Below are 25701 nucleotides of genomic sequence, written 5' to 3' on the forward strand. Positions count from 1 at the left end.
GCGCCACTTGCCGCCAAAATCCGCCATTACAGCGCTGAGGAGAGCGCAGGAGAAGAAGAGGGGCGTGGAAGTGGGCGGAACTGGTCAAAAAGAAGCGCGGAACGAGAAAGCGCGGTAAAGTGCCAGCCCCGGAAGAGGAACTCCGACCTCCAGCAGGTTAGTGGGAGGAAGGGACAGCCATGTCCGAGTCGGGAGGAGAGGAGGTGGCGGCCGCAGCCGTGGACGCAGGGGCAGCTCCGGTCTCCGCAGCGGGTGAAGCCGCGGCCCTAATACCACTACTGGCAGCCCCGGAGCCCGCTGCCCCCATTAGCCAGTTAGACACGGCCGCTACCACAAAGGCCATAATGCCCTTCTCTATGCCATACCTGCCCGGAGCGGCCTGGCTCCCACGATACTCCGGGGAGTCGCATACATTAACTGACTTTAAGGAAGGGCTCTGCAGCCTGCTCGAGCTCTATCCCCTGACAGAGCCTCAGAAGGTCCATATGATAACCGGCCAACTCTTTGGAGCGGCTTTGAGAGAAATGAAGTCCTGGCCCACCACGGATAAGGGAACTGCACGGAAGGTTTTTGCAAAGCTTAAAGTCACCTTCGATACCCGTACAGCTACAGAAATTAAATTGACTTTCTATGGATGTAAACAGAGACCGCAGGATAGCTTACGGGACTATGCCCTTAATCTCCAGGAGGCGATGCGGGCCATTAAGCAGTGACCCCGACAGCATGCAGGATGAGGATAAACTCCTGAAGGAGCGGTTCATTGAGGGGCTCCTGTGCAGTCACATCAGCAAGGACGGAGGGGAGACCTCAATGGCGATATCCAGGGATCACCTTAAGGTCTGCCCTGATAAGTTGAGAGAGAGGGAAACGGCTCCAGGAATCTCCCCACCTGAAGAAAAGGAGAAGATGATCCACACTGTCCTCGGTGACTTTCCCCAGTCCTGGACTCAGATAAATCAGGCCATCGTGGTACCTGTTCTAATGTTCCAACAGCCGGATCCACCAGAAACAATGGTGGTACCAGATCATCCGGCCCCGCAGCCTCAGCCAGCTCAGCAGATCCAATCTGATGATGCCATGCCAACCGTTGAACCGGCAAGTCCTCCCTCTGCTATCGGCGAATCTGTCGTACCCACTGTTGGTAGCAGCAGCCCTGAGAGCTCTAGCCTGCCAGTGCTACCCAGACTCACTAGAAGTGTAGCCAGAAGACAGTGCACTACACCAGCGGTAGCAAGCATAGCGGGCCCTGTTAGGTCAATAGCGACCACTGCGCTGCGAAGGTCCACACGCAGCACTCAGAATCAAACTCCACTCCGCTACAAAACTTGGAGGTATTAATGAGGGCTGCTATTTAGTTGAAAATGTTTGTGTGCATATCTTCTGTTACAGGTTTTAAAAATGGACAACGGGGTAATGGACAGTGAATTGCTCCAAAAACTTCTAAAAGGGGACCTCTTTGTTTACCCGGGGTCCCCGCTGTTTCAACCACTGAACTGAGAGTCATAAACTGTGCATGACCTAACTTTCGCAACGTTCAAGAGTCCTCACCTCCCCTAGAGGGAAGCAATGTTATGTTTAATTGTGTATAATCTTTTAAAATGTTGTGTGTTTTCCTGTTAACATGTATTGTTGTTCTTATTTTTCCAGTCCGGGAGTACTGGATTTAACCGGGGGGGAGTGCAGCGCCCCAGAGTCCTGGTTGTTGCAGTAACGTCGCTCTGCCACTAAGGGGAGTGATGTTACGTCTGATTGCACTAAAGGAGTTCACCTGATCAGGTAACACTCACATTACACTTCACACTCCGGCCACCAGGGGGAGTGGTTCTATCTAGTAGGCCACTCCTCACACTCTGGTAAAACTGGGGGTTGGACAGGAAGACAGAGAAGAAGTAACTGGGAAGAGCTAGTGAGAGGACCTGTCAGGGATGGGATCCTAGCAGACTCCTAAGAATAGCACAAACCAGTGAGCAACGGTGTGAAGAGCGGAACAAAAATGGTTACCTCAATTAATCAAAAAGAATTTGTGATCAATATTGACCTATCCATTCAAGGACATTTTAGCTATAGTATGAAATCCTATTTCATGTTTGTGAAACTGCCACATAGGCGAAACTGTACTATATTGTTTGTTGTGAAACTATCACATAGCCGAAACTGTTTTTTTTGTCTTCTCTTTTCTCTCTTTGTTTAAACAAGCAAAACTTGTATAACCACTGAAACTACCTGTCCAACTATATAAAGAGGGGATAGCACCTTGAAGGCAGGCGTGCTTTCAGAGGCTTCCCAGTGATATACTATACGAGACGTGTCTTGTGTATTATTTCTGGTGATTCCCCACTTCCAAAGGCTGCTCCGACTGAGTGTGGTCCCGACATTTCCTGGCGCCTGAACAGGGATCCCGAGGTCTGTGTACTCCTTCAAGAACACCGGCAGAATACGAACAAAAAGAGAATCTGGGATAATGGACGGCAGATGAATAAAAACCTGGCCAGGTAAGAGACACTGTTAGATCTCTTATATCTGCCCTGCACTGTCCGTAAGATTTTCTGTGTCGTGTCCTTTAGCGGGTAGTTCTAGTAGAGGAGGATACCTATAGCTCGGGTTCTTGAACTACTTAGGAATTGACCACCTCACGGAGTACGGCATTGAATGAGAGTGAATGTGAATAGAAGGTGTGTGGAAGTTGGGAATAGCCCTATAAGCCGCCCAGGGTGTTGAAACAGAAGAAGTGACTGTCCCACTGGGCAACGTGGTTGCGTCCTTTCGGGGAGACCTCCGCGCCTATGTTCAATCTCTGATCCTGTCTTTGACGAAAACCTGGTGACGGATAAGTGTATGATAGTATGAGCCCAGGACAGATAAATTAGCCTGGGACAAGATACGTTGTATTTTGATCCTCTGTCTGGTTGCATTTGTGTTGTTTGCTATAGGTGTAGGAATCAGGATTTTCTTACATCAACACGGTACGCAGAAGCCGTTAAACATCCTAGCTCCTTAGGAAGAAGGTAACGAGGTATTCTCATACCCAAATGCCACCTAGGGCAAGAAAGCTCAGGATAAGAAAATGGGGAATAAGCAAACAAAGTCGGAACCAGAAGAATTAGATATCTATACTATCATAAAGGAGAGAAGTGGTGAAGATGCCACTAAGGGGCTGAGAAAGATTTTTAGTAAGTTTGGAGTTACTAAGGCAGAAGCCTTTAGTAGAAAAAAATGGGAAGGAATTCAGGAGAAAAAAAAAAGGGCATAATAAGAGACAAGAAATGGATAGATCAGATCCAAGCGTTGATTGATGTCTCTAGGGTAGCAGAAATGCTGTGGTCTGCCCTATTGGAACAAGCATGTGGGCATGACAGCATGTGCATACAGAAACGGTCGGTCTTGAATAAATCAAGCAAACGACTACAAATGTTAGCTAAACTGATCTGTGTGTATGAGGAATCCCTGTGTAATGCAGATTCCCCAAATTTCCACTGCCAGTGTTGTGTGACTAATGTGCAGAGAGTGTGTGCCTTACAGACACAACTGGCAGAGAATGAACAGTATAATGTAGACAGAGAAAAGCAGATTGCTAGTCTTGAATCACAACTGCTGAAAATGAAAAATCATTGTGTTGATATGGAAGCCCAGCTGATTCAGTCTGGGGCTGAGGTCAGAGCTGTGAAGGAAATGGCAGCAGGCAGTGATGCCATTGTTAATCAGTGCAGTGTGGAGCTGGATACTAGTTCCCAACTGATTACTAGTCTGAAAAATATCATCAATGATTTTTCAAATGTGGTGCCGGCCTTCTCTTTGTCTCTGAACACAAGGTCAGATCCCCAACCAATTGTGCCCTGTGCAGGGCAAAAAGGGGGGAGTGATGGAAAAGGTGATATATCAAATATTTTATCAAATTTTGATCCAATAATAAAAAGTAATGACAGATATGTGCTGTCTAAATTACAAAGAAAGTTCAAACGTGACATTGTTAAGAGTGCATCCTTAGTAATGGAAGAGTTTAAAAGTTCCAGACAGAGGGAGGTATGTTCTGTCCGGGCCCATAAATCAGGCTTGGCATGTGTTACATGTTATGCCTGTGCTGGCTCCGGCCATATTGCCAGGTACTGCAAATGGCCGGGTACGATGAAGGAGAGGAAATATTATTCTGTGAAATGTTTTAAATGTGGTCACTTTGGACATATTGCAAGGAACTGTTACTGCACAAGTAATTGTGAGGGGCCTAGCAATATTGTCAGGGAGCACAGGCATTTTCACAGACATAATGGCATTTTCTCTCAGTCTGTCCCAAGCCAAGGGCAAACTCCTCAAAATGGCCAATTACAACCAGGGAGGATAGTGAGGTCTTGATGTAAACTCAGATTATAGAGTTTCTATCTGGTCTCTGGTCTTTCATTGTTTCTTTTGTTTTAGCTCCTTTTATTCTTCTTCTATTTGCTAAGTTTGCTCTTTTGTTATTGAAATGAATTGTTAGACCAGTGTGGTTTAGACAGGAGGCAGAAGGGCCTTATCTGAGGTGCAATGTGATTGCAATGATAATAGGATTTGTTAGTTGTTGGGGTTTTTTTTTTTTTTTTTTTTGCTGTTTTCTATCAGACCCCCTGTGGTTTTTAACTCCAGGTTTCCATAGAATTCATAATGATAAGAGTAACACAGATCACAGGATAATAGAGTCACATCCATGGATGCTCTGATTTGTTGCTTGAACTAAGATAGGTAGGGAGGTGTGTGTTCACCTAAGCTTTGAAGTTCAGCTGTAAAACTGACTTTGTTTGTTTTCCTGTGCATCTTAGATTAGATAAAGGGTGTTGTTACGTGAGCTAAGATAGGCGAGTAAGCATGGACAGATAACGGATGTACACGATGGAGTGTCATGTTATACAGTGTGCTGACCTTGAAGTTTGGACGGACAACATGGTTTCGTTCACCTGATGCAGGATACAACTAGAGTCAGTGTACCTTAGCTAAAAGTTTAGTTTTCCTAGGGTGTTAAGTAGCCGCAATTTCACTGTTATTAGATAAAGCTTCTGAGATTGTTCTTGATCACCCACTTCTAGTTCAGACCACTCATGATGTACATGGCATTCTTAACCAGGTCCAACCTAAACATATTTCAATGGCCAGACACCTCCGTCTCCAATGTTCCCTACTACTGCCGCCCAACATTTCCTTTGCCAGGGTTCAGACTCTTAATCTCGCGTATTTGCTCCCTTTAGAGTCTGAGGGGGGTACCATACCTGAGGAAACTGCACTCTCCAACTCCTTTGACCCATCAGAGTCAATGCATGATTGTGTACAATTAATGGAACAAGAGACTCAGGGCTTACGTAATGTACGTGACAAGCCACTCTGTAATGCTACATTTGAACTTTTCATAGATGGCAGTAGATATGCAGATATGAATGGACAATTTCATACAGGTTATGCGGTAGTAACTCAGCATGAAGTGCTGAAAGCAGAACCTCTCCCTGCTAATCAGTCTGCACAAGAAGCAGAACTTACGGCATTAGTTGAAGCTCTAAAAATAGCCAAAGATCAGACAGCAAACATATACACTGATTCTAGATATGCACATGGCATTATTTTCGATTTTGGCGTAATATGGAGAGCCAGAGGTTATATGACTGCTTCAGGCCAACCTGTTAAACATGCCTCCCTCATTAGACAGATTCTGGAGGCAGCACAAGAAACTAAAGAAATAGCGGTGATAAAGGTAGCTGCACATGTGAGACTCGACACCGAGGAAGCCAAGGGTAACGATAAAGCCGACAAAGCAGAAAAACAGGCAGCACGTAAACCCTTACATCATGCCCACACACTAGATAGCTCTGAAGATGATGAGGAGAGATTGAAGGAACCTCAGAAACAGGTAGACAACGAAGAACGAGGGCAGTGGCAGAAAAAAGGGGCAGAAGATCAGCAAGGATTATGGAAAAAAGGAACTTTGTTGTGTTTACCCAGAGCCTGGTACCCCGCAGTGGCGAGTGACCTCCACCTACCTACGCATGTATCGGCAAACGGTATGACGCTCAAGGTAAAAGAAAGGTGGTTGGCTCCAGGCTTTGGTAATTTCGCTCGGAACATGTGTGCTGCATGCGCTATATGCCTGGCACACAATCCAGGTCAGACCATTAAAACCCCAACCAAGCATCATGTAAGACCACTGTATCCCTTTCAAAGACTCCAGATCGACTACATCCAGCTTCCTAGGTACAATGGATACGAATATGTGCTTGTGTGTGTGGACATGTTCTCAGGGTGGCCAGAGGCTTATCCAGTTCGTAAAGCCTCAGCAAAAACTACTGCCATTAAAATAGCACATGAACTGATACCCCGTTACGGCATGCCTGAGGTGATCGAGTCAGATAGGGGTACCCATTTTACTGGAGAAATATTCCAGAATGTTATGAAAATGTTGGGAGTAGAAAACCAGTTTCACACTCCGTATCACCCACAGAGTTCAGGTAAAGTGGAAAGATTAAATGGAACAATAAAATTAAAAATCCAGAAGGCCATGGCAGAAACAGGAAAGCCTTGGACCGAGTGTCTACCACTTGCCCTGTATTCCATCCGAAACGCCCCAAGGGGGAAGGCTAAGCTGTCACCACATGAGATTCTTTTTGGTAGAGCAGCAAATTTGGGTTGTTATTTTCCACAACAACTGATGTTGAATACTGAGACTTTAACTGCTTATGTACAAGAATTACAAAAACGTTTAACTAAAGTGCATTCGCAAGTTTTTGCTTCCCTTCCAGATCCAGAAAATCTCGAAGGAGGCCACAAGTTGGAACCTGGTGATCAAATCTACGTGAAAAGACACACCAGAAAGACTCTGGAACCGAGATTTGACGGACCTTTCCAAGTCCTGTTAACAACTCCAACAGCAGTCAAGCTTGAAGGAAAGGCATCATGGATACATGCAAGCCATTGCAAAAAAGCAGTATAAGACTCATGATATTGATGTTAATAATGTTAACCTCAACGGAATGCATGTATGTGGGAATCCCGCAGCCGGGTACTGTAGCCCCTTGGGACAAAAACCCTCTTGGTGTATGCTTCAGAATGTATCTAGTTTTGTGGATTTGGCTCACAGATTGGTATTGCAGCACTCAGCTTTGTGGGATCTGCCTGAGGGTACATTTTGGATATGCGGAGAAGGAGCATATAAATGGCTTCCCGTAGGTATAAAGGGTACTTGTACATTAGGACGCCTAACCCCGGCTACTTTCATAATTTCGAACAAACAAGTGAATATGCAAGCCGTGCCCAAGCACACACTGTATAAAAGAGCTGAAGATAACTCACCACGTCCCTCGGGGAGGCCACATATAGTACAAATGGGAATTCCCAACAAAATTGCTAGTACCATTTTTATTTATCCTATGTTAACACAGATGTGAGATAAATTAGTTAGAGCCACGGATTATCTAGATGACCAGATTTGGGATATATTGGACATATTAAATACTAGTATAGCTGTACAGAATCAGCTTATAATAGTCACTAACCAACATACCCTGGTATTGGATTACCTAACTGCCTCACAAGGGGGTATGTGTCAAATCATCGGACCCACCTGCTGTCATTATAGAGACCCGAATAGTACTATGAGTATGAGATTTAAATTAGAAGACGTACAACGACTCAGGGATCAGTATGACAAAGACAATGACCAAAATAAGGATAGCTGGTGGTCAGATACCTTTTCCTTTCTTAACCCGGCCAATTGGTTCAGGGGAATCGGTGGGTGGGTTACCGGGATTATGCAAAGCCTAATACATACAGTTATAGTTATTGTAATTATATATGTATTATTCAAGGTTGTACTCAAGGGTATCTCGGTATGCACAAATAAATTTTGTGTAATGGATGCGAGAATATAAAGTTTTTTTTTGCAATATCACAAAAAGAATGACTAAAATAATCGTCTATATGACAAGGTTTGAATGGAATATGTCAAAGGGGGGATTGTGAAGAGCGGAACAAAAATGGTTACCTCAATGAATCAAAAAGAATTTGTGATCAATATTGACCTATCCATTCAAGGACATTTTAGCTATAGTATGAAATCCTATTTCATGTTTGTGAAACTGCCACATAGGCGAAACTGTACTGTATTGTTTGTTGTGAAACTATCACATAGCCAAAACTGTTTTTTTTGTCTTCTCTTTTCTCTCTTTGTTTAAACAAGCAAAACTTGTATAACCACTGAAACTACCTGTCCAACTATATAAAGAGGGGATAGCACCTTGAAGGCAGGTGTGCTTTCAGAGGCTTCCCAGTGATATACTATACGAGACGTGTCTTGTGTATTATTTCTGGTGATTCCCCACTTCCAAAGGCTGCTCCAACTGAGTGTGGTCCCGACAAACGGGGACACAGCAAAGAAGTGATAGAACCAGAAGGAGTCGTGCTGTAAGATCGAGGCAACATCCTTCTGAGGGGCAACAGTCGGTGGCCGGAACGCCGAGCAAGTAAGAGACTACAAGCATTACTTCAAACCACGGCCGGACAGCCAATTATAGGTTGGCTGTCTCACTAAAACACCTAAGCAGACAACGGAGGCAGCTGTGGGAGAGGGGCGACTCTAGAGTCCCGGAAGAACTCCAGGCCTACCCCATCATACGGGTGCGTCCTAGCCATATCATCTGGGGGACGGAGAGAACGAGCATCAGAGACAGACAGAAGCAGTTGTGAGGACTATCCCGGGGTGCTCAGCAGGGAAGGACTACAACACACATAGCGCTAGAAGGTAGACGCTGATTCCCACCTGTGAAGGGGACTCCTGATGTGCCTTCGGACCGGCCGGTCTCAGACAGCCCGGTTAACAGTGCCCTGGATTGGACCCAGAGACCTTCAGTAAAGAGGTAAAGAGACTGCAACCTGGTGTCCTCGTTATTTACTGCACCGCACCACCACCACCATCCACATCCATCATATCTATCACTGTACGCCCCTCAGCAGGGTCACGGACCGGGCCTAGCCACCGTGACAACCCCAGAGCAGAGACTCAGAGGCCCGGTACCGGGTACCCCTCGGCCCTGCGGCAGTGGGGGCGCTACACATATCTCTCTGATTTAAGGGCATAAAAATTCAAAGTTTGAAAATTGCTAAATTTAAAAAATTTTCGCCATATTTCTGTTTTTTTCATAAATAATCGCAAGTAATATCATAAATTGTTACCACTAACATGAACTGCAATATGTCACGAAAAAACAATCTCAGAATCAGCGGGATCCGTTAAAGCGTTCCAGAGTTATAACCTCATAAAGTGACAGTGGTAAAAATTGTAAAAATTGGCTCGGTCATTAAGTACCAAATTGGCTCTGTCACTAAGGGGTTAAAAAAAACACTTCTGTTTTTAATCATCATGAATGGATTTTGCACAAAATGAGCTTTAAATTATATACAAGCGAAATACAGAAGAAAAATCTTTATTGTAGGCAAAAATGTACACAATATTATATGTAAAAAATTATTAAACATTCATTCTGCAATTTAATTGGAAATTAATTCTTGCGCCTTTTCCTTTTCTCTTCAAAGCTTCTCTTGATAACTTTTCTCTTATAGAAGTCCTGCGCATCTTCTCTGTGAAGCATCCAGCAGTAGTCCACCATCATGTTTATGTTCCATCTACCTTGGTATCGTTTTTCCATCTCCTTGATATTCTAATAGATTAGCGAAATTAGGATTATTTAGTCTAGAAAAAAGACGACTGAGGGGCGATCTAATAACCATGTATAAGTATATAAGGGGACAATACAAATATCTCGCTGAGGATCTGTTTATACCAAGGAAGGTGACGGGCACAAGGGGGCATTCTTTGCGTCTGGAGGAGAGAAGGTTTTTCCACCAACATAGAAGAGGATTCTTTACTGTTAGGGCAGTGAGAATCTGGAATTGCTTGCCTGAGGAGGTGGTGATGGCGAACTCAGTCGAGGGGTTCAAGAGAGGCCTGGATGTCTTCCTGGAGCAGAACAATATTATATCATACAATTATAAGGTTCTGTAGAAGGATGTAGATCTGGGGATTTATTATGATGGAATATAGGAATATAGGCTGAACTGGATGGACAAATGTCTTTTTTCGGCCTTACTAACTATGTTACTATGTTAATGAAATCTTTCACCCGGATCTTCGCTAACAGAACTAAGGTTTTCAGAAAGTAGTCCAATGAGAATGTAAAAATGTAACTTCAAATTCATCAATCAAAGGCTTTGAAACGTTTCAGCATGTTCCCCACGATGGACTTAAATTTTGGATCTTTTTGCTACTTAGAAATTTCTTCACAACTTCTTTAAAAGAATGCCAAGCCCTTTACTCAATAGTTTTCATTTTTGTTTCGAACACGTTGGCCTTCATGAGTTTCCAAATGTCCAGACCCACAAAAAATACTTGGAACATACTGTAGGTACTTAAAAGTCTCTCCTTTCAGTAGCGCTTTCACAAACTGCCTCATCAGTCCAAGCTTTATGTGGAGTGGTGGCAGGAGAACTTTAGTGAGATTAAACTAAAACTTTCTACAACTAAGTTCTTGAGTCAATGTTGCAAAGATGTTCTCATTGACCACCTTTTTTGGCTCCAGTGATGAGTACTATCCCGGCCGTCCCATTCACACAAAAAGCATGGGTATTTCATGTATCCTCCTTGCTGCCTAAGGAGCAAAGAGAAAACTTTCAGATCACCACAGACTGGCCATCCTTGATCCTCTCGTAGTTAAATTTCTTGAGAATAAAGTATAAATTCTCATAGCTTTCCTTCAAGTGAATAGAATGCCCTACAGGCACTGAAGCCTTGTTGCTGCCATTGTGTAGAAGCACAGCTTTCACACTTTTTTTGGATGAATCAATCACAGCTTTCACACTTTTTTTGGATGAATCAATTTTTCTATCAGCCCTGGAACATCACTTCAATGAACTAGAGTCTTGAGACAACTATGGAAGTAATTCCTTTTCTCTGCTCTGAACCATGAAAACAGATACCACGAGCTAGTAGACTCTATTTATTTAGTCTAGAGCCTAAAAGTTCAGCAGAATGTTTAGGTCCAAGCCCTGACTTGGCACAGGGTGAATCACTGATGGTAGGTCCGGGTATATAATTTCCTTCTTATTTTTAAGGTTGATTCCCTCCACATTGCATGTAAAAAAGTATCAGTCATCATTATGATTTTGCGGTTCCCTCCAGATCATAAGCCCGACAAAACGAAAGCTCTCTTTCTTCCCTTTAGACCACTGTCCTAGTTCTTCTATACAAACAGAGCACACTACATGTGGGGCCTACGACTTGTCCTGATCATCTAGTTTTACACCAAAGTACCCACAATACACCACAAACTCTAAATACTGAAAAATCGTGGTAATCACAACTAGACATTCTTTTGAACTTTGTCTAAAAAAAAATACATCTTCACTTCCCATAACAACCAATCACAGCACAGCTTTCAGTTCTTCTTCTGCTGAGGTAAAATGTAAGCTGTGCTTTGATTTAGTTGCTATGGACACCACCACACTTTTTGGAAGCTGGGTTAAGAAACTCTTCTCTGCCCACAGCAGACAATTGCAGTGCAGCATCTATTAATTTCTAACCAATCTAATGACACCAAATTCATCCACCAAAGGGCATGCTAAGGAGTCAAAGTATGGTGCAAGAAAAAGCTAATGGAGTCAGAGTTTTTGAAAAAACTGTATGTGATGGAATTTTTACTGAGTTCAGCGATTGAAAGTACCGTATATAAGAATCACCTCTTACTTTTCAAACAATATTACCCTTGCAGACCTGTGTTATGTTTGTGGAACAACCCGCTTAAGGGCATCCAGTCACATGCTATCTAAGAATGTAATCGATGTGGCCAGTAACGGAGTTCTACATATACACACAGTGAGCTGCTCAGAATGAAACAGAGTGCTGGGAATTGGGGGGGTACAGAAAGTGGAGCATCAATGTCTTGAAAGGTTAAGTATTGATTATTTTTCAACATTCCTGGTGTTGGAAATGTACCATATTTACTAAATACCATAACCAATGGGAGTGAAAGTGCTTTCTTTTAATGTAAGTATATACAATTTTGCATAAATATAATAAAAAAAATAAAAAATGTAAACCAACTAAAAGCAAAGAGACATCTCACCTGTCAGACTGTCAAAAGGACTTCTCCGTCAATATTACAAAACACCCCCTGTAAAATATAATTGGGAAAATATTAGTATTCAATTCTTAATAGAACTTTTTGTCATATTTATTAGTAACCGGGGAGACTAAAAATACTAATACATAATTAAATACTGTTCATCTTGAAAAAATTATCGTAAATTGCAACATATATAACTTACTGATATATTCCAATTAACAATGATGCCTGCAACTTCTGGATTGCATTCGACACAGGAGAATGTTTGCGGTTTCGACATATGACCCGTGCTGTGTGTGAAGAGCACAGGCCAACTGGCTCATTTTGACAGTTAAGGCTAGGTTCACATTAGCGTTTGAGTCCGCAGCGTATCATCCGCATGAGTAAAAACGCAAGCGAACGCATTCATACGCTGCGTAATTTATCCGCATCATCTTAAGCATGATGGCAAAAAAAAGCTGCATGTGCATGTGTTTTTGCATGCGTTTGCGTTGTATATGCGTATGCGTTCGATATTTCCAATGTTTTCCAGTAGCTTTACCTTGACATCAGACACCCAATGGGCATGTCTCATTTGAGATATATATATAATCGTCTAAGGTCCTCTTCCGTCTGTTTGTCGGTCTGTCTGGTCGCGGCCGGCTGGCCGCGACCAATCAGCGACAGGCACAGTCCGGCCGCAAATTGGCCCCTCCCTACTCCCCTCCAGACAGCGCTCAGTTTTAATGGCAGCGTTAACGGACTGCGTTACACCGCATTATGCCGCGGTGTAACGCAGTCCGTGTAACACTGCCATTAACCCTGTGTGAGCAACTTTTTACTATTGATGCTGCCTATGCAGCATCAATAGTAAAAACATATGTTAAAAATAAAAAAATAAAATAAAAATCATTATACTCTTGCCTTCCGGCATCCGCGGCAGCCTTTCCCGCTCCTCACGACGCTCTGGTCCCAAGAATGAATTGCGGCAAAGAGTAGCGGTCTTGTGAGGACCACTACATCATCACGGGTTATTGCCGAAAGGCATTACTGGGAACGGAGCATCGCTAAAGGCCTGGGCTGGATCTGGGGGCCGCCGGAAGGTGAGTATATAACTATTTTTTATTTTAATTATTTTTTTAACAGGGATATGGTGCTCACATTGCTATATACTATGTGGGCTGTTATATACTATGAGGGCTGTTATATACTGCGTGGGCTGTTATATACTGCGTGGGTTGTTATATACTGCATGGGCTGTGCTATACTGCATGGGCTATGCTATATACTATGTGGGCTGTGCTATATACTACGTGGGCTGTGCTATATACTACGTGGGCTGTTATATACTGTGTGGGCTGTGCTATATACTACGTGGCTCTGCAATATACTGTGTGGGCTGTGCTATATACTATGTGGCTCTGCAATATACTACATGGCTGTGCTATATACTACGTAGCTGTGCTATATACTACGTGCCTGTGCTATATACTACGTGGCTCTGCAATATACTACGTGGCTGTGCTATATACTACGTGGCTCTGCAATATACTACGTGGCTGTGCTATATACTACGTGGCTCTGCAATATACTATGTAGCTTTGCAATATACTAAGTGCCTGTGCTATATACTACGTGGCTGTGCTATGTACTACGTAGGCTGTGTTATATGCTACGCGGGGTGTGACACTCTTTCGCCCGGGGTCCTGAAAAACCTGGAACTGGCCCTGGCTTCACTGATTGATTGACCAGCGACAGGAGCAGTCCAGCCGCGAATCGGAGTGGGATTTGAACCACGCTTCGCTAATTGATCCCGGCCAGCCGAATCCTGTGTATTCATTACATTATTCTGAAATCTTCGTAAATAAACCACATACATATTCTAGAATACCCGATGCGTTAGTATCAGGCCCCCATCATTTTATATATATATATATATATATATATATATATATATATATATATATATATATATATATATATATATATATATATATATACACACACACACACACACACACACACTGCACTGGGGAAATCCTCATCTTTGGTTGCTGTATCCAGCTGCAAGATGGATCTTGACATGGAGAGCTTCTATGCTAATCTGGATTTACAACTGAAATTGGCTGTTGTCTTTGCTAGTCAAGAAGAAAATGACAAAGACTGAGAAGACGTCGTCGCTACTGGCAACACCCCATCCTTGAACTCCGAGAAAGCTGTGGAGCATACCACCCGTTGTACACCGAGCTGCGCGCAAACCCTCAGAAGTTTTTTGACTACACGAGGATGTCTAAACAGAGTTTCGATGACTTGCTGCAGCATGTCCGAGGATCCATTACCAGGCATGACACACAACTCCGCAGAGCAATTCCTGCTGGCGAACGTCTGTTGGTGACCCTGAGGTACGTAATTGTGAAAAACACACACCTGTTCATAGTATTTTTGTTAGAAAACCCATTAATTATTTTATTTCCATTTTCTGTTCGGCAGATTCCAGGCTACCGGAGAGACCTTATCTCTCCATTTCCAGTTCCGGATTAGAGTGTCCACCCTCTCTGGGATTGTTGGAGACACCTGCAGGGCTTTATGTGACGTTCTGCGTCAAGAATTTCTCCCCAAACCCACAACTAAACTCTGGCGTGAAAATGCTGAAAAACTCCAGGACATTTGTAATTTTCCTAACTGTGTGGGGGCTTTGGATGGCAAACACATTCGGATTATGAAACCTGCTGGAAGTGGAACCGAGTATTTTAATTACAAAAAATACTTTTCTATTGTTCTCATGGCGATTAGAGATGCTGAATGTCAATGTCGCCGTGGACGTTGGCTCATTTGGATGAGGAAATGACTCTCAGACTTTCAAAAATGCTGACATGGGCCAACATTTGTATCATAATAATTTCAATTTTCCACAGCCACGACCTCTTCCCAACACTGAAGGCCCACCAATGCCATTTGTTGTGTTTGGGGATGAGGCCCTTAAAATGTGTTCCAACCTCATAAAACCATACTCAAGTCGAGACTTGAATCACACCAAATGGATTTTCAACTACCGACTGACAAGGGCACAAAGAACTGTGGAGTGTGCCTTTGGCTTGCTGGCATCTAAATTTTGGGAAGACCAATCAATCTAAAAATTGAGACAATTGATGAGGTTGTGAAAGCGTGTGTTGTTATGCACAATTACATCCTGGCAAAATAGCAACCCAATTTAGAACCTGATTAACCTGTTACATTGCATGATTACCAAGATCACCCTCTGAGGACTATAGTGGCAGTTGCCCAGATGAGGGATAAGTTTGCTGCATACTTTATTTCTGACAATGGACGTGTGGCATGGCAAGACAGAATGGTTTAAAGGGAATCTGTCACCTCATTTTTCGCATAAAGCTGCCGCCACCACCATTAGGGGCTTATCTACAGCATTCTGTAATGCTGTAGATAAGCCCCCGATGGAACCTTAAAGATAAGAAAAATAAGTTAGATTATACCCACCCAGGGGCGGTCCGGGTGCGGCGCCTCCCATCTTCATACGATGCCGTCATCCTCCTTGCTTAGTGTCATGGCTCCTGCGCAGGTGTACTGATTTGCCCTCTTGCACTGCAGTACTTTGAAATGCCCTCAACATGGCAGAGAATTACGCCTGCGCAGGAGCCGCGACAGAAGCAAGGAGAGGACATCATCGCATGAAGATGGGAGGCACCGGATCCGGACTTGCGACGCCCATTGGACCCAGAACGCACCGGACCGCCCCTAATCTAACTTGTTTTTCCCTGACGAAGCTGCTGGTTGCAGCGATATGCGTGGGGCTCCCCACATCGCCTCGGTCCCTTGGCTATTGACCCCTGGACTTCATGCCCTGATGCCCATTTCACTGATTCATCTGGTAAATCGGATGGCTTTCTCATCCTGGTCGTCCTTTTTTTTTTCTCTTTTCCCCTCTTTTTAATTGTTTTCAGCGTTCCTCAATTTCTTACACAACCAGGGAACTGCTTACTTTACTACTTGCTAAGAGGGGTTTTTAGTTCTATATCAGGATTTATTGTGATCTTGCATTTAGTTCCTTTTTCTTCTGTCTCCCTGGGGATGCCCGGTGTGAGACTTCATGTGATTTAAGATTTATTGGCATTAAGACTGTTTTCCAGGGCCAATTATCCATGTGTGCACACATATATATGCTGCACTTTGCCTGGACATTGTATTGATATGATATAGTCATATGGGACTTCTGGTGATGTGTTTTGTCTTTTAATGGTTTTATGTCTACTAATATATATTGCACATAATTTCAAAATTGTCTTGTGATTTTCGGTGTGCGCCTCAAATGCACGGATCTTTTTCTCCTCCTCTCCACATTTGAAAACAGAGACACATTGGTAGGTGAGGGTGGAAGTGGTGGGTCCAATTTTGGCAGGGATTTTTGCCTCCGGGTCTTCGTCATGGTGGGAATGTTTAGTTTTGGACCTTTGTTTTCTTGACCGAGTGGGAGTGGTGGGCTCTGTAGCAGTCTTCTGGCGTAGTGCTGGACTGGGCAGTGTGGTGGATTCCGCTGACTGCAGGTGTGCTGAACTTGGGAGCGTGGTGGATGCTGCCGGCTGCTGAACTTGGAAGCCTAGTGGATACTGCTGGCTGCAGGGATGAAGTCGGCAGCGTGGTGGATCTGTGAACTGGAAGCGGTGGTGGTGGAGGATAGTTCAGTGCTGAGGGAGTTTGAAAGTAGATGTTTGGCTGCTGGTAATATCCTCCAGCCTGTGGACTGTAGCTTTGGGACTGCTGCTGCTGCATTGCGTGGCTGTAAACAGCCTGGCAGGCCTGCATGATGTTGATCTGGAATTGAGGCATAAGGTTTTCCGACACTTCCCTCTATTGAAGAAAAAAATGTCGCCCCTGTCTCTCAAGGTTGGCTTCCAGGTGGTCAAGGCATTTGTTGACATCCTGTAGAAGTGTGAACCCACTCTTCAGTCAATCATCAGGCACCTTAATCCCATCCTGGAAGACCGAGTTTAAGTGCATGAGTGACCTCCGCTGCTGATGAGAAGACCCAACAAAAGCAGCGGCAGAGGGCTGGGAGAGGGGAAAACCTGATGGACCGGCGGCTGCCTGTTCCTCAGCTTGTGAGGCCCGACAGGTTGCTACATTGCTGGTGGATGATTGGGACTGCGTCTGTTCGTTGACTGGTCGATGAGGGGTGTCAAGGATCCCACCGTGACGGTCACCAAAATGTCACCAAACGGGGGTGACCTTTGGCCAGCACACGGCTATCACATGTGCAGGGGGGCTTATTTTAGTTAACCCTCCACTGCTACAATGTGATGAAAACACAAACAAGGCTATTGACCTATTAATTTACCACAGGGGCTTATTTTAGTTATCCCACTGCTGCTACAATATCATGAACTGCAGGGATTTATGTATATCCTGCTTTCCCAATTCTGCATTGGAACTTGCAGCACTCTGGCGCCCCCTTACCCTCAGGTCAGATTAGGTACTGCACCTAGGGTAATTAGTCGCCAGAAAGGCTGCCTGCTATGTCCTGGCTATTGGGCACGCTGCAGCGAGGGCAATATAACTACTCCTACTCAGGCAGGAACAATAATTATCAACGCCGTCGCTACAACGACTCCCAAATGCACAGAACAAGTATGCTGCCACCAGCTCTGATTAAAAGGGTCCAAAGCCATCCCAATTCAGTAGCGTAATCAACTTCAGAGGACTTAGGGTATGTTTTAGAACAGGAGAACAAAGCTAGTATTTTATATATTTTAAAATAGGCAGTGTTTATAAAAGGCATATAAAGATGTTACACTATGAGACAATTTAACATATGTACAAAATGTTAGGAGTCGAGTTCCCGCCGCTGCACAGGGGGAATCTCGAACCATGTCTGCTGCAGTCTCTCATTCTGCATCAACCGCAGTGGAGCCTGCTCAGCGGAGACGTGGGTCCCAGCGTCTCGCTCAGTCTGATTCTGTGCAAAGGGTTACTGCTGCCTTTCCAGGCTCTGCCATTGTAGCCTGTACTGAACAGCGGCAAGCAGACGTCTCTGGGGCTAAGTCCTGCTTTTTCCCTTCTGAGCATGCCCAAAGGAAGACCTCTAAGTGGAGTTCTGGGGTCACATGCTCAGGTACTGCAGCAGCTCCTATTGGTCCTCTAGGAAGGTCCTGAAGTTGCTCGGTTACTGTAGCAGTTCTCATTGGTCCTCTAGGAAGGTCCTGAAATTGCTGCAGCTATAAAAGGTTTGCATGACCGCACAGCCATGCGCTAGTATACTCTTGTTTACGTGTGTTTGTTGTGAGTGAAAGTCGCTCTTTAAACATCCCCTCCCTCGTGTTTGAATGCTCGCGTAAGGAGGATGATTGTAATCTAGCGCCCGACTTGTTACCAACACTAGTACACAAACAGCGTCTATTACTGTGACCGCCAGTGCGGCGCTGTGCGCTATCTCCGCACTGTCCTAACCCAAGTCTGGGTGGTTAGTGGCATCCGCCAGAGCGGCACTGCATGCACTCTTGTTCTACTTTATTATTATTTCTGTTACGTGCGGTACTGCGGCTCTGTGACACAACAGGGTTCGCTTCTTTCACACAGGGTGAAGCTAACCCGTGTGTGTGTCCTCATTGTACCACCATATAGTTCGTCATTGCTTAGGAGCAGGTTCCATCTCTGCACGGTGGACCCCAGGCTGCAAACGCACCTTATTCATTTTCTCTAATTATTTGGGGCGTTCCGCTACGCCTAACACAAAGCAATTATAAAATAACATGGATTAAAGAAGAAAGATAAAACTCACATGTGCTCAGATCATTTCAGGCAACCATGCTGGTAGGCGGAGCCCCAAATGTCCCAATTCATGAGATAAGACCTGCTGTAACAGCTCCTCAGGCAAGACTGAAGCTTGGGCTAACTGGCAGTGACGTATACCTGCAGGCTTGTGACATCACAAAAGGGGCTGAGTTACCATTGCATTTCCCTCCTCAGATGTACAGTTTTTAACCAACCAGACTTATAATTCTCATATCTTAGCTTGAGAACATGTCAGAAGCACAGCACACCCATCATTCATCTTGTATTAAAATTAGCTCTCTATTGATACCAAATTCGTCCTAGTTGTTCCACATGGTTCTGGAGAAATCCGTACTTTTTACTCGTTGTGTTTAGCTGCTTGTGGTTACAGTGGTTGGCAGATCTACAGATGGAAGTTAGCAATATATCCTCCTTATTTTTCTAGCCCAAATCTGGGGCCCAATATCTTATTATAATAGAACAAAGAACCGCATGTCTTCTGAGAGAAACTAGACCAGTTACAGCTGGTACTAGATGGAATGAGGGATGAGTAAGTTGCCCAGAGCCTGGAATTTACAGCTAGAAGCAAAAAAAACTCTTCTACACACACATTTCAGCAAGCAGAAACACAAAGAGAAGGGGGGTCAGAGCCCACAGTATGTGTATTAACGGGAAGCTAAAAATCATATTATACATTATCACCACAAGGGGTCGCTTCAACAGAGGACGATCCAGGTTGTGTTGTGCTGCACCACGTTCTGTGGTGAAAATAAAGAAAAACATTAGTAAAACACACAAAAAAAAGGTTAAATAATAGTAAGACAGCACAAAAGATACTAATGTTCTCATAGCAAGCGCAGGCTTCAGAAAAGCAAGGTTACGGTGGTTTTTGTTTTTTCTTATTATCCTTTGAGCAGCATCACTTTTAACCTGGTTCTCCTGTCTCCTGTCCTTGTTGAAGCGATCCTTCATCGAGCACCAATGCACTCTTATTCTCTTCACTGTGAAGGGGGGGGGGAAAGGAAAAAATTGTAAAATAATGCACCTACATTTACAGTTTCACTGGCGCATCACACCACATTGCAATGCTTACCAAAATCATTTCTAGTACGTGGCGTGGCACAGTCCCAATCATGCAGCAGCGATCTGGCCACTTCTTCCCAGAGTCGTCGAATCACAACAATGTCGGAGTGCTGACGATCACGAGTGTCCTACAACGGTACTCGCACTTGCACAAGGTTAATTAGTTGCTCGCCTTCAATGTCCTGTTTCGCTTCTTCACATGGTGGAACCTATAGATATAATAAAACAAATTAATTTTAAGTAAAAATGAAAAAGAAAATCAGTTACAACTCTGATGAAAAGAATACTTACACCACGTCTTTCCTCCAGAGACACAAGAGCCCGAGGACCCCGAGAAGAATCATTTCCACTCGACTGCTCCTGCTCTTCATCAGTGGAAGGTACCTGTAAAGAAATTACATGATTTAATACAGGTACAGTAATGTCAGTCAATACATACCAATCAGTATAGCAAATGTGATTACATAATCGGTGTCATGTCCACCCAGGGAAGCAGTCAGTTCTTCAATTGAGGACATGGTTGAAGAGCAGGCAGTAGTCAAGTGAAACTCTACAGAAAAAAAAAGAAAACAAAATTTAAACTTGTTAAGAGCCAAACACAATGTAGCCCACCCCAAAAAATGGACACCAATACTTACATTACAGGCAGTAGTCCAACAGCACAGCAGTCAGCACAGGACAGGGACAGATGACGGCACCAGGACAGACGGCAGCACTAGCATAGAAAGCAGCAAAAGGACAGATGGCAGCACCAGCCGGAGAGACGCCAGCATCAGGAGAGAAGGCAGCACCAGAAGACAACCAGTCTAAAAGGAACAGAAAAAAAAAATTTGTACAAAGTACAGACAGCAGTGAGAGAGACAGACATTTTCAAAGGTTCTATACTTACATAGCCAGTGTTGTTGTCAGATCCAGAGTCTTGGAAGTAATGGCCTTGCAGTTTCCACAATTCCTTTTATAAGCTTTGTTTTGGGGGTGGTAACATAATTTCCTGGACAAGATTAGTGTGAAGTACGCATGCGTATCGAACGCATGCGTACGCATGTCCTTGTGCACCAATGCATTCCCATAGACAGTAATCGTTCGCATGCGTACACGGCATTGACTCCACACATTCAGTAACTATTATCCAGAGACTTCATGCTTGTAATCTTTAAGGAACCATGAGCAGTAATTGGTTTGTATAGGGTCTATTGCTCTCAAATTCAGGACTAACACTGGCCATTTGGGCTTGATAGTGGTCTATGATAGCTGCAGAGATATACCCCCCTTTTTTCAATTGGCACATGCACTTTAATATATATGAAGCTACAGGTAGTATTATTTGATATGAGATGTGTATCATCTAGGGAATATAGCATTATATATAATAAAATTATAATACATATCTCTGGTTAAAAGGTGTTTAATGGAGTCCTTAACCAGATGTGTCTCTCACATCGGAGGTCACTAAAGGTTTTAAATTATTTTTTGGGGGGTATTGCATGTGAAAATAAATAAAAAAAATTTGACTGTAACTTAAAAATTGTTTCAATTAGTGCTTATTCTGTTCACTCTATCACCCACTACCTTGGGGGTTAATAGTGTAACGGACGGATCATGTAAGCTGGTAAATGAGAAGTGAACAACTTAACCCCTTACTGACAATTTTGACCTTAACGGCCAAGTCAAATTTTTGAAATCTTACCTGTATCACTTTATGTGAGACTGTTTTTTCATGACATATTGTACTTCATGATAGTGTTACAATTTATTTGATACGACTTGCATTTATTTGTGAAAATAACGGAAATTTGGTGAAAATTTCTAACTTTTAATTTTTATGCCCTTAAATCAAAGATTTATGTCACTCAAAAATAGTTACATTTCCAACATGTCTACTTTACATCTGTATAATTTTTTTACCTTTTTTTTTTTTTTATAAGAAGTTACAAGGGTTAAAAGTTGATCATCAATTTCTCATTTTTCCAACTAAATTTACAAAAATATTTTTTTAAGGGCCACATCACAGTTGAAGTGACTTTGGGGGGCTTATAAAACAGAAAATACCCCAAAGTGACACCATTCTAAAAAATTACACCCTCCAAGTACAAAAAAACACATTCAAAAAGTTTATTAACCCTTCAGGTGCTACACAGGAAGTAAAGCAACGTGGAAGGAAAAAAATGAACATTTCACTTTTTATCACAAAAATTTTAATTTAGGTCCAAATTTGTTATTTTCACAAGAGTAACAGGAGAAAATGGACCCTAAAATGTGTTGTACATTTTCTACTAAGTATGCCGATACCCCATATGAGAAGTAATACTACTGTTTGGGAGCACAGCAGGACTCGGAAGGGAGGGAGCACCATTTGACTTTTTGAATGCAAAATCTGCTAGAATAGAGAGCAGAAGCCATGTCGTATTTGGAGAGCCCCTGATGTGCCTAAACAGTGCATACCCCCAAGTGACCCATTTTTGGAAACTAGAACACTCAAAGAACTCATGTAGATATGTCATGAGCAACTTGAACCCCCAGGTGCTTCAAATAAGTTTATAAGGTACCGTATTTTTCAGACTATAAGACACACTTTTTTCCTCCCAAAATGTGGAGGAAAATGGGGGGGGGGGGGGGGGGGTGTCTTATTGTCCAGATGTATGGGCTCCGGCTGTGGTGGGGAAGCAGTTTCGGTGGAGCATCAGGTCACAGGAGGCTGGAGCCGGCGACTTCAGCTAACTCCTGTGCCTGCTGCTAAAGAGAAATGATTATGCACTGCATTCCACGCCCATGACCGTGGAGGGAAATGCATATTCATTTTTCTGGCATCCTGGTATAAATGGCCCAATCCTGTTCCTGGTATGATTGGTCCGATCCTTTTTCTTTTATAATTGGCCCCATCCCGTTCCTGATAGTCATGGCCCAGTCAGGAAAGATTAAATAAACAAACCATTACACTCCCCTACATGGTGCTCCCTCGCAGGGTCCTGCTCCGCTGCCAGCAGCTGCTTAATGTTTGTAAGCAGCGCATGGCAGGGACATCATGCGCTAACAAGCAGAGCACAGCTTCCAGAATACTCACCGGGACCGTTCATCGCAGAGAGCGGTGAGTATCCATTCTTCTATTGATTTCTCTTAAGTATTGGCACACATGACCGCCAGCAGCAGTAGGAAGCCGCTGGCTGACACTGCGTGCTACTGAAGAGGAATGGATACTCATCGCTCCCTGCGATGAATGGTACTGGTGAGTATTCCGGCAGCTGTGCTCTGCTTGCGAGCAGCGCATGATGTCCCTGCCATGCCCTCCTTACAAGCATTAAGCAGCTGCTGCCACCAGAGCAGGACGCTGCAAGGGAGCACCATGTAGGGGAGGGTAGTGGATTGTATTTTTTTAATCTTTCTTGATGGGGCCATGACTATCAGGAATGAGATGGGGCCAATTATAAAAGAAAATAGAATGGGACCAATCATACCAGGAACAGGATAGGGCCAATCATACCAGGAATGGGATGGGAACAATTATACCAGGATAAGGATGGGGTCATGCACACCAGGATAGGGATGAGGGGGCCATGCATACCAGGATAGGGATGAGGGGACCATATATATCAGGATAGGGGATATTACAGTACAGAATTGACTATTTTTTTTCCTCCATTTTTTTTCCTAATTTCCTCCTCTAAAACCTAGGTGCGTCTTCTTATGGTGCAGTGCGTCTTATACTCCGAAAAATATGGTACATCTGTGAAAATGTAAAAAAAAAAAAAAAAAAAAAAAAAAGAACAGTTTGACTTTTTGAACGCAAAACCGTCTGGAATCAACAGCAAACGCCGTCGCATTTGGAGAGCCCCTTATGTGCCTAAACAGTGGAAACGTACCACAAGTGACCCCATTTTGGAAAGTAGACCCCTCATGAAACTTATATAGATGTGTCATGAGCAACTTGAACCCTCAGGTGCTTCACAGAAGTTTATAACGTGGAGTTGTGAAAATACAAAATTACATTTTACCCACAAAAATGTACTTTTAGCCCCAATTTTTTTTTATTTCACTAGGGTAACAAGAGAAAATGGTCCACACAATCTGTTGTTCAATTTCTCCTGAGTAAGCCGTGGAAGAAAGCTACTATTGGGGTGCATGGCAGGGCTTGGGAAGGAAGTAGTTTTGAAAGGCAGACTTTGATGAATGGTCTGCGGACATTTTGTCGTGTTTGGAGAGCCCCTGATGTGCCTAAACAGGGAAACCCCCCACAAATGACCCTATTTTGGTAACTACACCCCTCAAGGATTTTATCCAGGGGTGTAGTATAAATGTGAGCTGAGCTTTATTTTTTGGGAGGTAGAATGAACAAATGACAGCAGTACAATAATAGTTATTTTTATTTTTGCGTGGTTCACCGTGCAAAATAAGTGATAAAGCAGATTTATTTTTTGGGTTGGTGGGATTACAGCGATACCAGGTTTATATAGGTTTTTTTTCTAGGTTTTGCCAATATCACACAATAAAATTTGCATTTTTTTTTTTTTATTTATAAAAAAAAAATAATAATTTTGTCGCCAGATTCTGAGAGCTGTAACTTTTTTCTTTTTTGGCGAACATAGCTGTATGATGGCTTTATTTTGAGGACAAGTTGCAGATATTTTTGGTACCATTTTGGGACACTATTTTTTGATCACTTTTTATTCAGATTTTTCGGACACAGAATGAAGAAAACCTAGCAATTTAGCTATTGTTTGTATTATCTTTTTTTGGCTCTGTTCACCGTGCGGTAAAAGCTATAAGACCGATTTGTTCATCGGGTCGGTAAGATTACATTGATACCAGATTTATATTGTTTTTATTTTATTTTTTCTGGAGTTCGCCAAATGGAATAAATAACGTGTCATATTTATTAGAGAGGGTCTTGATAGATGCGGCGATACCAATTATGTGTACTTTTTATTGTTTATTTATGCTATTTCCTGATCATGGGCATGTACCCTTAATAGCCGGGCCATCTCTCATCGTATTTCCTCTTTGCCTATGACTACAGTAGATGATATAGTACAGAAGGAAATAAAACTACACCCATCAGTGGTTACCGGTAAATGTAATTTTAACAATTTACCTTATTTGTTAAATTTAATGAAGCCAGGACTCTGAAACTGACAATGCTTATACGGACAATGCAAGAACTGCCAAAAAATAGAGGGTGTATTGGAGTCCCTCTTCTTTCTATTAGACATAAATGAGGGTCTCAAATACATTCTGTTAAAGTTGTTAGATAGTGGGACTCCTAGATTCATAAAGCCTATGCACTAAGTGTAAGGGCTGCCAAAGATTAGATAGAGGGACAGTAGCACAACCTGGAAGACATGTAGAGGGCCTCAGAGAACATTTTTTTAAAGGAAAGCCCATGCATTAAGTGCAAGGGCTGAAAAACATTTCCCCCTGGAGGGAGTATACATATACAGTGGGTACGGAAAGTATTCATACCCCTTTAAATTTTTCACTCTTTGTTCCATTGCAGCCATCTGGTAAATTTAAAAGAGTAATTTTTTTTCTTATTAATGTACATTCTGCACCCCATCTTGACTGAAAAACAGAAATGTAGTAATTTTTTGCAAATTTATTAAAAAATGAAAAACTGGAGTATCACATGGTCATAAGTATTCAGACCCTTTGCTCAGTATTGAGTAGAAGCACCCTTTTGAGCTAGTAAAGCCATGAATCTTCTTGGGAATGATGCAACAAGTTTTTCACACCTAGATTT

The 25701-nt window shown here is 43.2% G+C and overlaps 1 protein-coding gene across 7 annotated transcripts in view; it reads right to left on the reverse strand.

Annotated features, from left to right (window-relative positions):
• The window catches only part of HIVEP3 (HIVEP zinc finger 3), a 1468651-nt gene that overhangs the window by 1333051 nt on the left and 109899 nt on the right, over positions 1–25701 (reverse strand). For 2 of the 7 annotated variants that reach the window (XR_013223825.1, XR_013223822.1), the window contains exons 2-3: positions 12126–12173; positions 9416–10652 (exon numbers count right to left, since the gene is read on the reverse strand). The gene's annotated coding sequence lies outside the window, so the exon portion shown is untranslated. Of the gene's footprint in view, positions 1–9415; positions 10653–12125; positions 12174–18894; positions 19889–19980; positions 20180–20261; positions 20355–20434; positions 22557–25701 lie in introns of those variants that run through there. The other 5 variants (XM_077295551.1, XM_077295549.1, XM_077295552.1 and 2 more) reach the window with 4 other exon arrangements.

The sequence above is a fragment of the Ranitomeya variabilis genome, chromosome 3, assembly GCF_051348905.1.
Source record: "Ranitomeya variabilis isolate aRanVar5 chromosome 3, aRanVar5.hap1, whole genome shotgun sequence".
Lineage (NCBI taxonomy): Eukaryota > Metazoa > Chordata > Amphibia > Anura > Dendrobatidae > Ranitomeya > Ranitomeya variabilis.